Source organism: Macaca nemestrina, chromosome 5, assembly GCF_043159975.1.
Source record: "Macaca nemestrina isolate mMacNem1 chromosome 5, mMacNem.hap1, whole genome shotgun sequence".
Classification (NCBI taxonomy): Eukaryota; Metazoa; Chordata; class Mammalia; order Primates; family Cercopithecidae; genus Macaca; species Macaca nemestrina.
The window spans coordinates 81702935-81712647 of NC_092129.1; the positions used below are offsets into that span (position 1 = coordinate 81702935).

The following is a 9713-nucleotide window of genomic DNA, read 5'->3' on the forward strand; positions in this document are numbered from 1 at the left end:
ATTCTACTGAAAGAAAAAGGAAGCACATTACTCTTAAATGAAAGTTTTGCTAAATTCCTCATTCATTAATTCAACATAATTTGTTGAGTTCTTAGCATCTGCTAGGCATCATTTCAGGCTCTTGAGATTTGTGAATGGCCATAACGATTCATACAGTTGTGGAGCTTACATTCTAGTTCAAGCAGTCAGATAAAAATAAGCGTAATAAGTAAACTGAGTAGTGTGCTGCAATGGGACATATGCAATAAAAACAATGAAGCAGAAGAAATGAGATTGGGGTACTAGGGATAGAATTTGGGTGCAGATAGGTCTCAATATTATTTTATTTATTTCTTATTTTAGAGACAAGATCTTGCTCTGTCAGCCAGGCTGACATGCAATGGCACCGTCTGAGTTCACTGTAGCCTTGATCTGCTGGGCTCAAGCAACCCTCCCACTTCAGCCTCTCAAGCAGCTAGGACTACAGGTGTGTGCCACTATGCCCTGCAAATTTTAAATTTTTTTCTTTTGTAGAGGCAGGATCTGATCTTGAACTCCTGGATGCCAGTGATTCTCCTGCCTCAGCCTCCCAAGGTGCTGGGGTTACAGGCATGAGCCACCATTTTGCCTGGCTGGTCTCATTTTTAAATAATGTCAGCAGGGTAGGCCTCCTTGAGATGACAGCATTTGGGAAAAGACTTGAAGTCAGTGTAGAAGTTGCTATGTGGCTGTGAGAAGAGCATTCAAGGCATGGAACTGCCTGAGCAAAGGCCCTAGATTGGGAGCATGCTGAAGTGTCCCAGTAACTGCCAGGAGGACACCTGGATTGGGGCAAATAATGGGAATGTAGCAGGAGCCAAGGTCAGACAGGTAGTGGAGTGGCTGATCCAGGGTTTTGCAGACAATCGTAAGACCTTTGACTTAAGCTGAGTGAGAGAGTTAATTTAATTCACTCCGTCCTTTGTACTTGGAACTCCCATAGCACATTCATACCTCTCCAGCAGATCTTCAAATAATGTCGTTTTGTTCAGTGTTGTTTCATTATAACGCTGACGAGAGAAAACAATCAATTTCTGGCCAGGATCATGGTCTGTGTGCAGTTTGCACATTCTCCTCACGTCTGCCTGGGTTTTCTCCAGGTCCTCTGGTTTCTTCCCATATCCCAAAGCTTTGCATCTTTGGTGAATTCGTGTGTCTACATGGTGCCAGTCTGAGAGAGAGAGAGAAAGAGAGAGAGAGAGAGAGATTGTGCCCTGCGATGGGATGGCATCCTTTCCAGTGTGGGTTCCTGCCTGACACCCTGAGCTGCCAGAATAGGTTCTGGCCACCCACAATGCAAACTGGAATAAATAGATAGATAATTATTTTACTTGTTTTTATTAGTCTTTTAAAAATGTATCTATAGCTCACATTTATGTCCATGTTTGATATTAGAAGTGTTTTTGATCTTTATTTGGAAGTTTGATGATGTTTCTGGGACCAGAAATAATGCCATAGGAACTTAATTCTTGTTTATATCTATTAGTCTATGGTAAAATTGGTTTTGTTACACATCATTTTGCTTAAAATTGCAGTTTCCAAGAACCTATTCACAATGTTAAGTGAGGACCTACTGTATCTATCTCAGCAAGCAACACATCACATTTCCCCCATTAGACTCTCAGGTTCTCAATGTTATTTTCCAATATTATTCTTCTCTGGCCCAGAGAATGAATGCACATTATAAACATTCCATTACTGTTTGTTGAACTGAAATATAACCAATAAGTCACAGTAGCAGGAATTGCACAATGTTGTAAAATAAACATACCCCAAGTCACAGGTAGTTTATGAAGCAAATGAGTTGATGTTAAGAATGTGCTGCATACTTTTGAGCTATAGGCTAATATTTTTCTTCTGAAATTCACTGTTCCTTTTGTTTTCTGCAGTTTCCTCACCACGCTCTGTTGGTTGCTCCTACAGTCAACTGCAGTGCCGATGTTGACACTACCCTTCTCTCTAGGGTAGCTTTGGTGATTAAGCTACTGGTCTCATGAGCTAGGCCTCTTGATCGCAACCATGAATGCACATTGTAGTCACAGGAAAACATCTGTAAAATCTTAGTGCGTTGGGCTCCTCATAGAGCAGTTGAACCAGAAGTTCTGAAGGTGAGACTCAGGCATAGGTATATTTTAAAAATTCCTCAGGTCATTCTCATGTCACGCCAGGGTAGAGAATCATTGATCTAAGGCTGTTCTAAGACTTTCAGAGGTGGGCCAAGCTTTTCATGAAAATTTGAACTACAGCAAAGAAAATATGGAAAATTTGCACCTAAATCTGTTGATTCTTGGCAGTGACTCAGCTTTTGTATCCTGGTGGCAGCTCAAGGGTGTCTTGTTATGTTTATATAGGTGCACATGTGTTGGTGAAAGCAGAGAGGTTTGAAGGTTACCTGTTTTCCAGGATGGCAATGTGTTTGTAAATCAGCCCACTTGTAATGCATATGCTGAATCAGGAGCCAGTTCCTAGGTTTTCTCAGACAGGAACACGCAGCTGGCTGGTCTGGTCAAGGTGGACATGTGAACATCCATTCTGGGAAGCAGTGGTATTGGCCACGTATCCCCATGGATGAACGAAACTACCTTTCATCCTAACTGGGCGCTTCCCATAGGTTGAGGAGGACTCTTTCATGGTTTAACGTATTCAAGTCTTGCAGTTGGGAAGGCACGCTTGTGGCTCCAATTTAGGCAACCTGTGCATTGTCTGGTCGCCTAGGGCTTATGTGTAAAGTGCCGGCCACTCCAGCGTAGCAGATCCTCAGCAGTCCTGCCATCCTGCTTTCCTTTAACCCGGGTGTGAGTGCTGGTGGTCTTCGTTGTCAGCCTTGGTCATGTATAAATTTTCTCCTCGCAAAATAGTAAAGCAAGTCTTTCAATATATTGGGGAATAGATCTTGCTTTTTAAATATACTCATTGTCTACACAATTCTCAGGGCCAGAATAGGCCATGCCCTGTAAGGCTTTCTGAATGTGTGATGAATTTAATGCTGTCACATCTTCATTTCCCCTTTATTTGTTTTTTTACTGAATACTTCTGGAGTATCTTCTATGTACTATGCTACATCCTGGGAGCATAAGCTGAGTAAGACTCTCTTCCTTCAGTTCATATTCTAGACAAGGAAAGGGACACATAGATAGATAATCAGCACATGATACAGGAGCTCACCAGGCACAGAGAGATGGGAAGTAGATGGAGGGCCTTTCAAGGCTATGAACACCATGAATTCAAAGTCAGGGAGTTAGGAAAATGCATCAGGGTTTGGAGAGCAAATGTATTTTTGAAATACAGGAAGTGGAGGGGATGGTGGTGGAGGTGAGGCTGGAAGCATAGGTTGGGATTGGAGTATAAAACACCTTCGTGACACAGTAGAGAATTTGAATTTGATTCTGAGAAGCTAAGGTGGGGAAAATGAAAAAAAAAAAAAAAGAAATACTTGAACTTTGTGGTTAGAAAACCTGACTGAATTCTAACTCTGCCACTTACTCATATAATATTGTGCTAATGATTAGAACTAGCACAGTCTCTGTTCATTGTCTGTAAAAATAAACATGGTAACACCTAGCTTGCAGGGTTAGCATGAGGTCTACATGAGACAGTGCTCATGACAGTACAGACAGCTGCATGGTAGGTTTTAGAGCTATGTCATCCAACACAAGAGTCACTAGTCACATGTGGCTTCTTAAATTAATTAAAATTAAATAAAAGAGTGGCTTTCTGATATGTGCTAGCTACATTTCAAGTGCATAATAGCCATATGTGGCTAGAGGTTGTCATACTTGAAAGCCCTGATAGGGAACATTGACATCACAGAAAATTCCATTAAACAGCACTGCTCTGAAGGGATGTTTCCTTGTCTTCCTGAAAGCATCGGCGTCTTAACTGATGTAGTTAATTTGCTGATAGTATATGCTATGTTGTATTATATAAAAAAGTTATTCTTTAAAATAATGCTTGGAAATGGGCTCAGATCAAGACTGAGTTTCCCTCTGGGATGTCACTCAAGAGCTCATATACAGCTCTGTACTGTCACACACATGCCACCCTCAACTCTCTCTTGCGGCCATGCTGCCTACCCTGGCTCCCTGATTCTAGGATTGGAATTATACTTGGTTTTCTTGGACATGGCTGGAAAACTGCTGCAGACCTGAGACACACGTTTCCCTGGATAACTTACCCTGGGATGTGACCTGTATTCACTACGAGATTGCCTGTAGGAGTGACTCATGCCATTTCAAATAACAGCTTAATTCATCCTGTTCCCTTTACTAAGGTTTTGTAACCCAGAACATCAGGGATGATGGCCATTTCTGGTGACAGGTAGACACCTGCACTGAATTTTCAATTCAATTCAACTTAGATCACTTTCCCAGAAAGAGTATATTAACTTCCAGTTTCTACTTGAGTTTTGCTCAGGCAGTTATAGCTGAACTTGTAAGTACAGGTTCTTTTTCTACATGAAACAGTTATTTTCAAGATTAAAAAATTTAGAGGGATTGTTTGGAGGATTAAAGGTGTAAAACTTGGTTGGTAAATTAAAATAAATAAGTAAATAAAGGTTTCTTTAATCACCTTGGGGAAAAAGAAGGGTTCTTGCTGACAGTTGTATCATGGTACTGCATTGCTATGTAATTTATTTTGTACATATAATTGACTTTTACTTGGGAAGCAAGAAAGCCACGTGGAAATGTTAAAAAGAAGCCAAGTGAGAGATCAGCTGAGAGAAATTAAATCCATCAATGTGCAAATATAAGAAAGGGAAAGGAAACTGGCATTTATTGAGGGGTATATGCAAATGTAGTAAGTTGCCAGAAGGGAAGTTCTTTGCATTCTGCAGTGACTTGGGGGAATTTTGAAGATTGGCAGAACTTTAGCTGGCTATGAAAAGTAGTTGGAATGAAGGCAAAAAGTGGGGAGGGATTTTAGATGGGGAAGAGGTGCAAAGTTGTAGAGATGGAAATGCACCTATCCTCTTTAATGGGAAGTGAATAAGCCATTGAACACAAACTGCAGTATGTGGATGAGAAATAATTGGAAAGTAAGTTTAGATGCTCAGTCTAGACTCGGTAAGAAGGGGCAGACCTTGAATAATACAGTAATCATTAAATATAAATTTGTTTATTGCATACTTTGGGTCAGGCAATGAGCTAAAACATTTTTTAACAGACATTACTGAATTTAATCTTTACAACAATCCAATGAAGTAGGTATTATCAATCACATTTTACAGATGAGGCAACTTAAATTTAGAGAGGTTAAATAGTCTTCCCAGGGCTAAAGTTTTGGGAGACGATTCTTCATGGGTTTCTTGCATTTCTGTACATCTTGACAACAGGGCCACTGACTGCGTTTGTTCTGGACTACATTTTTCATGGATATTTGCATAGAAAATCACTTTGAAAGATAGAGATCATGTCTCCTTCTGAAGCAAAGGGCAGATATATTTATAGTTTGGCATCATGAGATAATGTGTCCACCTAGAGCCAAGTATGAGCAGGCTTACTGTCCATTATAACAGATTCAGGTTCCCTGAGTACAGGGTTCCTCTCCTGTAGTGTTACCTCCTTCATGAGTGTATAGGAGTCACCTGACCCTTTCACATTGCCCTGTGGAAATTGAGGCTTGGGGAAGTGGTGTGAGTGGTCACAACTCAGGTCTTACTGCTATTGCTCTAAGAGACAAAATACTTTGTCTCTGACCCAGGAATTTTGCATCTTTTAGTATTTATGAAACTGTGGCAAACCAACTTGTTAACTTGCAAATAGGCTAATTTCTCAGACCATTCATAGTTCTTAACTTAAATGTAAAACAACTTTAAAAGGCTTTAGAAATCAACTGTTAGGTGACAAGGGCCTGTACTAGAGTGGTTTGAAAGGAAAAAAAATGGATGCTAGAAGTACAAAGGAAGAAATAGAGAGGATGAAACAAGGTTTGGACAGAATATTTTGGGCTGGAGTGTGGGGCAAGAGGTGGTCAGAAATTATAAGGTTAAAGGAGATATGAAAATTCTGAACTTGAGAGATGAATACAGAAATTAATAAACTGGTTATTGGAAGAACGAGTGGCAGCTTGTTTTGTGCTTTTAGAATTTTACTTCTCTGAAGTTAAAAACTGGATATTTAAAAATTCTCTGCATAGGATCTTAGCAGAGAAATCATGCGTAAAATATATCAACTAGATCTCCCCTTTCCTCACTTCTTCGCAAATCTGTGAGTTAGAGCTGTTGAGAGGACCTGGGAAGTAGCTGCTTATGGTTGGTGTCTGTGTGTGTGTGAGGTTGCAGAGGGGAAGAGAGTGGCTAGGGCAACGGCCCAGGTGCTTTTGAGGCCATGTCAAGGCATTCTTAGGCTGGCTGTAGGCTGTGTCTCACTCCTAAGGAGAGCGCTTGGCTTCTAAGCACTGTTTTTTTTTTTTTTTTTTGGCAAAAACACCACTGAAGCTATGCTGGGTGAATGCTTTACTTTTCACATTTTTCTCTGTGGTTTTTTTTTTTTCTTTACAGCATCTCACTCTGTCACCCAGGCTGGGATGCAGTGGCATGATCTCAGCTCACTGCAGCCTCCATCTCCTGGGGTCAAGCAGTCCTCCCACCTCAGCTTCCCAAGTAGCGGGGGCTATAGGCACATGCCACCATGTCCAGCTAATTTCTGTATTGTTTTTGTAGAGACAGGGTTTCACCATGTTTCCCAGGCTGGTCTTGGACTCCTGAGCTGAAGCAGTCCTCTGGCCTCAGCCTCCCAAAGTGCTGGGATACAGGCGTGAGCCACTGCACCTGGCCTGCTTTGCTTTCTTAACTGTGAACTTTTCTTAAAATAAAAAATCTTGGATGAACTATTTTATTTTTTTTAAATAAAAGCACAAAATGTCATTTACTATTCCTTATTTCAGCATCCCTTATAATGTCAACAATTTTGCCAGGCGTGGTGGCTCATGCCTGTAATCCCAGCACTTTGGGAGGCTGAGGTGGGTGGATCATGAGGTCAGGAGATTAAGACCATCCTAGCTAACATGGTGAAACCCTGTCTCTACTAAAAATACAAAAAACTATCCAGGCGTGGTGGCACGCACCTATAATCCCAGTTACTCGGGAGGCTGAGGCAGGAGAATTGCTTGAACCTGGGAGGCGGAAGTTACAGTGGGCCAAGATCGCGCTACCGCACTCCAGCCTGGATGACAGAGCGAGACTCCATCTCAAAAAATAAAATAAAATAAAATAAAATAAAATAAAATAATGGCAACAATTTAAATATTTTTATCTTTGTTGTCTATATAATATTTTGCGGGGGAGTTTCCTAAGAAGCAATAAAAGACACACTAAAGGAAAGGCAAATACATTCCAGCTATTTGTATATTATCATCTCTGAGGCTCCTCTGCTTTAATTATCAGTACAGAAAATCATATTGGGTTGTATTTTTGATACAATAAATCCTCCAAGAGAATCCAAGTTGATGAAGTCTGAGGGGCACAGTTGCAAAGCTCACTCTATCGTATTCCTTAAGGGAAAAGAAGATTTCTCAGTGTTTGCTATTTCTGAATCGGTTGCCAAGTTTTGATGCACTTTGTTCCTTGGCACACATTTCCTTAGTGAGTGGCAAATTATGCAATGACAAGATTATGTCGCTGTCCTCCCTGGGAAGTCTGTGTAGCCAACACTTCATGCATCTCTGACTGGAGTCTAAGGTGACTTGGGAACATAATAGCACCATTTAGTGGCAAAATGATTTTAATCTTTAAAAAAGGTGGCATGGTGTTTATTAGATCATTTTAAGAGCTATAGATTAGTCAGCCATAAATATACTGTGTAGGCATGCATCAGTTTTTCTTTCTTTTTTTTGTATGTATCACTTTTAGCATCTCTTGTATCTATGGATAACAGGTTCTCAGGTGAAGCGCCAAGCATGTCACTGAAAGCCCAGCGGAGTTAAGTGTGCAAAGTCAGTCTGAACATATGCTGTAATGGATTTGACCTCAAACAGCACTACAAAGAGAAATTGCAGATAACCATCTGAACTGACTTCTGAAGCTTGTAGTTCTGACTCCTGAGATACAGAGAGAAAAGTGAGACCAAACAGGTTGGAGCAAACAACTCAGAGAGACCAGAATGAATATGAGTCCAATTTTAAAAGTAAATAAAATTAAATAAAAATGATTTATTCTATCGCTCTTTGTCTTTTATTGGTTCCCACACAATGTACACACAGTAAACTGTTTTCAGCACGTTATACTTTTTCTGATCACATTGGTGTCTATTAAAATGAATATTTGATCAATATTAAACATATGTATACAATATGAAATCACTGAAACCTTAGACTTTAAGTGTCACACAACATAGAGGTGACTGAGTCTTACCCTCTACCCAGGAGAAAAAATAGTCTTAACAACAATAATTTAGGCTAAGAAATGAATGCTTCCTGTGATGGGCGTCTCAGTAGTTTATGGTTGGTTACTATTTAAAATTGCAGACATTATGCGATATTAAAGTAAGCATTCTTATGCCATTTTTTGCATGGCCAGTCTATTGATAGCATCTACACTACTTTGACTGCTAAGATCTACTACTGTATATGTTTGAAGTCTTTATTTTACATAGTCCTTTATAATCAATAACTAGTATTTGTTATATGGTGAGCTAGACTAAAGTCTGAAGCATGTGGTCATGAAACAGCTTCAAGCTAAGTGGCTTACCAGGCATTCAGATCTGCTACCTTGATCTTCTGTTACCCACATCTGTAGATAATATGTTCTAATCAGTTAGGCCATAGGAATTTTGTATAGACTCTCACCCGTATGAACGTAAACATACACACAAAGGCCTCCCTATTTGGAAAGTTATTCAACGGTACTAGGATAGGGACTATAGAAATCATATGGATTATGTGATTTTGATTTTGCTATTCTATGTACAAGCATAACTGTACACTGTAAAATAAGGAATAATGGAAATATCAGAGCAAAAGTTCCAGGAACCATAGAAAACAGGGAGTTTGCCAGACAAGGCAGAGATACATGATTTATATTGATTTAACTTGAGGTTACAATGAACTTTGATTTTTTACTTTCTTTTAGAATTGTTTTCTTTTGTGGTGAAATGGCTAGGTTTTCACATGAAACATTTTTGAAATCATTTGTCACCTCGTTGCAGCAGTACGTTCTTGTAAGTATCAAATGATGTGCCAGTAATTATGGCTGCTATGCTGAACAGTTATTTCTAAGTAATGCTTGCAAAATACTCTACTATGTAATTCGTTCCTGCAGTTGTAGACCCACTGATGGCACCCTTTAGAAAAATGTTTCTTTACAATTAACTCCCATGGTGAAGAGGGAGCAAAATGACTTCCAAGTCCTCTTGAATTGTCTTCCTCTTTTCTGCTGGGTTTTCCCCTCCTGCTGTTTACAGTCTGAGACCAGCGCAAATATAAGATCATGCCAGACATATAATGATGCTAAGAGGAGGCACAGTTGCATGTATGCAAAATGTCAAGCCCTGAGCTGCCAGGTTTGCATTTTGTTCGCAAATGATACAGAGCCAAAATGCTGAGTGTGCTGTTGTAGGTCTGAACTTGCTCTAGCTAAAATAAACAGATAAAATGAGTGGTAGCCTGGAATAGAGGGAATGTTTAATATAACTGCCAACAGAAATATTCAATGCTATAAAACTACAATGTGAAAGCAAACATATTTACAATGGACATTA

The 9713-nt window shown here is 39.8% G+C and overlaps 1 long non-coding RNA gene across 6 annotated transcripts in view; it reads left to right on the plus strand.

The window, feature by feature from the left end:
• The window catches only part of LOC105478787 (uncharacterized), a 63126-nt gene extending 54957 nt beyond the window's left edge, over window positions 1–8169 (plus strand). For 3 of the 6 annotated variants that reach the window (XR_011623500.1, XR_011623503.1, XR_011623501.1), the window contains one exon: window positions 7893–8165. This is a non-coding gene — a long non-coding RNA (uncharacterized lncRNA). Of the gene's footprint in view, window positions 1–342; window positions 467–7867 lie in introns of all 6 variants that reach the window. The other 3 variants (XR_011623505.1, XR_011623504.1, XR_011623502.1) reach the window with 3 other exon arrangements.
• Window positions 8170–9713: the final 1544 nt, after the last annotated feature.